We start from the raw sequence: 6,425 nt of genomic DNA, 5'->3' as shown, positions 1-6,425 counted from the left end.
TTTAGTGCATGAACGGCAATGGAGGTCATCTTGTATAGACTCACAATAAGGCAGAATTGTTCTGACACTCACTTGTGTTAAGTCTGAGATGTCAGAGCAAATTTACTCGTTCTCTCCCTCTGTCTCCCTTTATTTCATGCCCTCGTTCTTTTCTGTGCTCCATTTTTTCGCTTGCGCAGGAAATTTACAGAGATGCCCGTTCCCCAAGGATGACACAGTTTCTGTCCTGTTGCTCTTCAGTTCCCCAGTCAACATCTCTCAGTCTAAATTATACCCAGGTGATATCAGACCTCATCCTCATCACAACTTACAATCAAAGAGGAGGGCTAACAAGAGAGTATAGACAAGAGAGAACTCTGAACCAGATATTAGAGAGGAAACCACCAGAGTAGGACTTGTCAAAGAAATGAAAGTGTCATCTTGTTTTTGTGTATCCTAACTGATGTTGTTTTCGTATGGCTTACTGCTTAACTTTAAGATTTTACTTTCATTTGAAGGCCTGCTAGTGCTTCAGAAAAAAAGTGTAAGAGCATTTCTATATTTTTATTTTTTCAGTGCATCCCATGATAAACCCTAAACTGCAAAATAAAACTTGTGCATCTCCCCAACGATTCAGTGTTGAATAGACTATGATCTGACTTGGCAACTATGCGTTGTGGCTGACAAATGTGTATAAAATTCTGGTCTGCTTGTGCTGCAGCTTGCTGGAGATGGCATTATAGCACAGGTTTCTCCCTTCAAAAGATGTGCCTTACGGTTGTTGTACGTTATTGCTTTTGGAACAGTTTCCTCCCTTTTTAGAGTTTATTAACCTGCTTCTGTGATTCCTGACTTGATACTATATTGGCCCAAATATGGAATGACCCCATATCAAGACTAATTCAAATCTTGTTTTTATAAAGAGAACAATTTTGCTTTTTGACAGTTTTTTTTCATTTCTGGTGCATTTTTTTTTTTTAAAGAAAGGCTCTTCCTCAGCTTGTTCTTCTTTTGTGCAACTCTGTTCACCATGTTTCTCCCATCTTTCATCCCCCCAACACTGTAGCAATGCTCAGTTATAAGGGGCACACCCACTTTACAGATAAGCAGCACCATCTGTTGTAACAAATACTGATGTTTAATTACTAAACTCCAATATAGGATGATCCCACTTTGATTCTATATCCGGGTCATGACAGTGTTTTCTATTTGGAAGCAGCATAATGCTATCGTTAGTCTTGTGAAAGGTCAGACTCATGCGGAGGCGCAGAGCACAGTACACAGAATAAGCAGCAAAATCTCATTGAAACCAGCTAATGATATCAGGCATCCACCAGTTTGTGTTGTATTTTTAGTGACCCTGGCTGTGTGTTATAATTCAAGATGTGACCAGTGTAGTTTGGTCTTCAATGTTGAAATTGTAACAGATTGGATCAATTAATTTTAACACCCAGACCAAAATGAATCATGCTGAGTAAAGCCTGATACAAATCGCTTAACTGTGCAGAGTTTTACAACCTCAAGTTTGATGTTTTTTGTTGTTGCCATCTTGGAACCAGAAGTGACCATTTGAAAGAAAGAGGTGGTTGCACATTGCTACATTCTTATCCTGTTTGACTGGCTTGAAAGGTTGGCAAGGCAATCACAAGTAGCAAGGCCTTTAAGCATATATCAAGTTAGTAGCAGGTCATTTTCTCATCTGGTTGTCTTTTTAGGGTAAAATAGAGTTGTCCTCTCTCATTAGAGAGCATGCCAGTTAATGCACTTTAACATTGGCTCTGCTTTTGAAACTAGGAGAAAAGCAGTCTATAGTATTTCTATGATGCTTCACTTTGTTTTTTCTGTTTCATATCCAAGAGGCATTGTTACACCGTGTTAAATCACGTTCCTTCATCATAAAGACCATGAATATCTTGTTTAAACATTTCTTCCTACACTATTCTGCTTTTTCAGCTTTTCACTAGATCACCAAATGTTAGTCCACAGCTGATAATTCACTATTTACTTCTGTTTGAATAAAATCTGCTTGAAACTACAGCATCCTGCTGGTCAAACGAATCACTGGGTTGTTATTCAAAACAATTACATGGCAACTGATAAAAATAAATGTTGTTTGAGAGTAGGAATAACAGCAGCAGGAGCAAAAGTGCTTGGTACTGAAAAAGTTAAGTTAAACCCATTGTTTTGCCTTCTCAAGGTACTTGAATGCAATTCATAAACCAAATATCCTAAGGAGAAGCTGTTCATGTGATAAGTAGAAGCATCATCACCACTTAAGACTAAAATGCACCCTTCAGAATCAGCAACTTAATCCAAGACACAAGATGTAGTAATGTATGGTTAACAAAGTTAGGACACAATTCATATGGGCCTGGAAAGCACAGAGACTTGTACCCATGAAGAAGCCCAGTTTGCCGTACAGACGGACACAGCTGTGGCTCATTGGCATCTGCTCCGTTTCTACTCTGAGTGACCCTCCCCTGTGCAGACCTGGGTAAACACTGCAGCTGTGGTGAACCTCTGCCACACACACACCACACACACACACACACACACACACACACACACACACACACACACACACACACACACACACACACACACACATATATGCAACAAGCTGTTTGTCTCTGGGGATGAACATCTTCATCTGTGAATTCAGAGAAAAACAAACTGCCACAGGAAGCAACATATGGCCGGCTCCTACTAGAACACATCTCATGGGCTCAAACTGACACGGTAATACAAAGGGCCTGAATGTTTAGCTCTGTTGTTCGCGCTTTGGGAGGAATTATCTGCCAAATATGACAAGTGATACTTTTTATTGTACCTTCTCAGTTTTGTATTGGTGTAATGTCCTCCGAGGATGATACAGCTTTATGTCTTTGCCAGCTTTAAATCCCAAGGACCAATTTGCAGCGTGCAGAATCACAAAACTCCTTTATTATGCATGTAGGTCGCTGAAGAACAAATTCTTATTTACAAGCGTGACCTTGAAGGAGTGAATGTTCCTCGCGAGAGGGGGAGGGGGAAGACAAAATATGGGCAAACAAAAAAGCTGGCCTCTGAGGGACGACATGAGACGGTGATAAACAACACTGTAAATATTAAAATCAGTGCAGAGTGGCAGTGAATCATGGCTGCAAAATTAAATGGATGGAGAAATAATTATGGGAAGAGATTAAGGGATACATGATAATAGGCATGTAGAGAGGACACACACACACACACACACACACACTAAGAAGAAACAGATTGGGTAGCTGGACTAATGTTACAATTCTGTAATGCAGTTCACTTCATAGACAGATTTACACTCAATACTTACAAATCTATATATTGTGTCCCCTTAGTCTACAAAGATCATTGTTGTAGAATATTCTCAGTTGACACTTGAATACCTGCATGCTAATGCCGCCCACACCCTTTGTTACATATTTGCAGAGATAAATAGATTTTATAAATGTCATTGAGTTATAAAAGCAATAAACCATAAAGTATCTTGTAAGACTCATGCTGGAAAATCTCGTGACTTGATCTTGTTTTTAGAAATAAAAGTTTGCTCTGACCTTTTCACAACTGGAAACCAGTATATTTCAATGGTTCTGTACGGGGCTGAGGTCAGGACTCTGTGCGGACAAGAGGGAAAAAAAGAAATTAAATGGTCATAAGAGCCACAACTCTACTTGACTTTTAGTCTTTTCCTGGGGTGTGTGGCCTACAAAAGTGATCAAATAAAACTGTGAGAAATGCTGATGCTATCCTATGGAGAAGAGGACACCAAAATCCACAAAGGACACCAGTGTTTGTGGAGTTTGCTTAGAGCCCTAATAATGTCTTAAAAATGACTTTCTCCTAATAGTTGGTGAAATAAAGATTCATACTACTGTCTTGTTTGCTATAGATTGTCAGGTTTCAGATGAGGAGCTTCCTCATAATCATGAAATTCATATCATAGGACCAACTTAAACAGGATATTACGCTCACATTCAGGCTTGATACCGTCCTTCTAATAACTCTGTCGTAGCTTTACATCATTCACAGTTCAAAAACTCAATTTCAGATGCGTAGTTACATTCAGGAGGAGGTGCATGTCAGGCTACGAGAGTAGGCTTCTGTGTTGGAAAAGGGCAAATGCCTACGGCACAGGTTCAGCATCAATTCAATGCAGAAGTATAAACAAGCTTAGGCCTCCCACCCCTGAGAGCCTGCATTCTTCCAAATGACTGGCTGGATCTCCAGAAGCTTCCTCCAATGTTGCTATGCTTTAACATTGCTGTCATTGAGTGAAGCAGTGTTTCTCTACTCTAAATGAAGATTATGCAATAATGAGAGAAGTAACTTAAACTCTAAGTCAGTATCTATAGTAACAGAATCCTTGAACCTAACCTGGTCTTTCCTTAATAAACTCAAGTTTCTTTCTGTCTTCCTGTCTTATACAGCCACAGTTTATTTTCCACATTCTTTCATCAAGTCCATATCACGTTTTGTGTTAATAGAGATTCAGCGGTATTCTAAAAATGAAAATAAAATCCAGGTGTTTCGTACAGTCTGCATAAAAACAGCCTTCTTTAATCATGGAGCCGAGATGAAGGTCCTGCATTACTCTGCAGGGGGTTACATTCATATGGGGATTGTCAGAGCCGTTTTCCTCAACACCTTATTGTGTATCTAAATTATCTGATCAAGCCTTACATCACCGGTATCACTCTTTATGGATGTAGTTTTACATCCAAGCAGGTTCTATTTTATTCTTCTATTCAAATTTAATTTAAAGCTGCTTCCAAGTTTGCTTTTCTACACCCAGATACAGTTTTCATCTGCTTCTATAATTTAGAAGCAGATGAAAACTCATTCAATCAACTTCTCAGAGTTGATTGAATAAACTTAAATCAGCTATTCTGAAACCAAAAACTCTGGGTTTCTCATCCAAGGGTAAATCAACTCAGAGTTCAGGTTTAGACTCAGGGTTTGTTCTACCTTCTTTCTGAAATGGGCTTCAGTTTATGGAGTTCTGAAAGTCTCCTTTGCTGTATTTTTCATGAAATAAAAATGATTTCAATGGGTGACAACTCCGGACTGCAGGCAGGCTAGTTTAGCACCTGGATTTTTCTTCTTTGGAGCCATACTGTTGTAATACCTGTAAGGTGGCATTTGGCATTGTCTTACTGAAATAAGCAAGGACTTTCTTTGAAAAGGCATTGTCTGGATTGCAGCAAATTTTGCTACAAACTTGTGCATAATGATCAGCAATAAAGGTGTCCTCCAACATCTGTAGGATACCCATGCCATGGACATGTATGCATCCACATGTCATCACAGATGCTTGCTGATGATAAGCCAGGAGAGATCTGTCTCCTCTTTAGAGTGGCAATGATTTCAAAGGGAATGTCAAATTTAGATTCATCAGATCACAGGACAGTTTATATATGTTGCATGGTACAGTTTAACCTTTATTTGTGGATGCAGAGTATAACTGTGTTTACAGACAAGAGTTTTGGAAGTGATTTAAGCCCAGTGGTCTCCAGTAAAGTCATGTCTGTTTTAATACAGTGCCACCAGAAGATCACAGCAATCTGGAGAGTTTTTGGTCTTATCACTTTTATACAGAGATGTCTACAGTACCTTTTAATGGTTATTATGAACTGTAGATTATGAAATCCCCAATTTCTTTGCTACGTTATTCTGAAATTGCTTGGCTATTTCCTCACCCAGTGTCCCACTGAGTGATGAACATTTTTAATTTTTTTAATTCTGACAGACCCGGGAATGTCCCTTTTATACTCAGCCATGTTTCTAACCAATTGCAATTGTATCTAATTAGTAAGGAGAGAGATGTTTCTCCAGGTGATTTTTTATCATTATTTTATTTCATTATAATTTAATATTACACAACTTTTTCAAGCTTTTGTTGCCCCTGTCCCAATTTTTTAAAACGTGTTGCTGGCATTTAATACAAACAAACATGCTTTTTATAAAACAAGACATTTTTTTTGTTTAACAACTTGATATGTTGTCTTTTCCCTGTTTTCAGTTCAACATATAGGGTGTAAATGATTTGCAAACTGTCTTATCAACATTATAGGACTCCCCCAACTTTTTTTGGATTGGGGTTGTGTAGAGAACAGCTGCAGCTAGTAACAACCTAGCTTCCCTGTTTGAAAGCTGATTTATTTTCCCCATAAAGTCAACACAAGCCACATTGTTAACTGCCAGTTAGAACTGAAAAAATTACATCAGATGTGTCACATTTTAAAGCACCCTGCTGAATAAGGCTCAGGCAGTGAATTCAAACAAAGACAATAACTTGTGATTTATGTAACAGCAAGGTGTGAGAAAGGACACAAGCATAAAATAAAAAGTGAAAATTGTGGTTTTTGCCATGGAAACAAGCTGATGTTCAGCATCTCTCTTTCAAGTAGTGCAGCAAGCATTACTGTTTTAGT

Source organism: Notolabrus celidotus, chromosome 13 (genome assembly GCF_009762535.1).
Source record: "Notolabrus celidotus isolate fNotCel1 chromosome 13, fNotCel1.pri, whole genome shotgun sequence".
Classification (NCBI taxonomy): Eukaryota; Metazoa; Chordata; class Actinopteri; order Labriformes; family Labridae; genus Notolabrus; species Notolabrus celidotus.
This window is presented reverse-complemented; position numbering follows the sequence as displayed.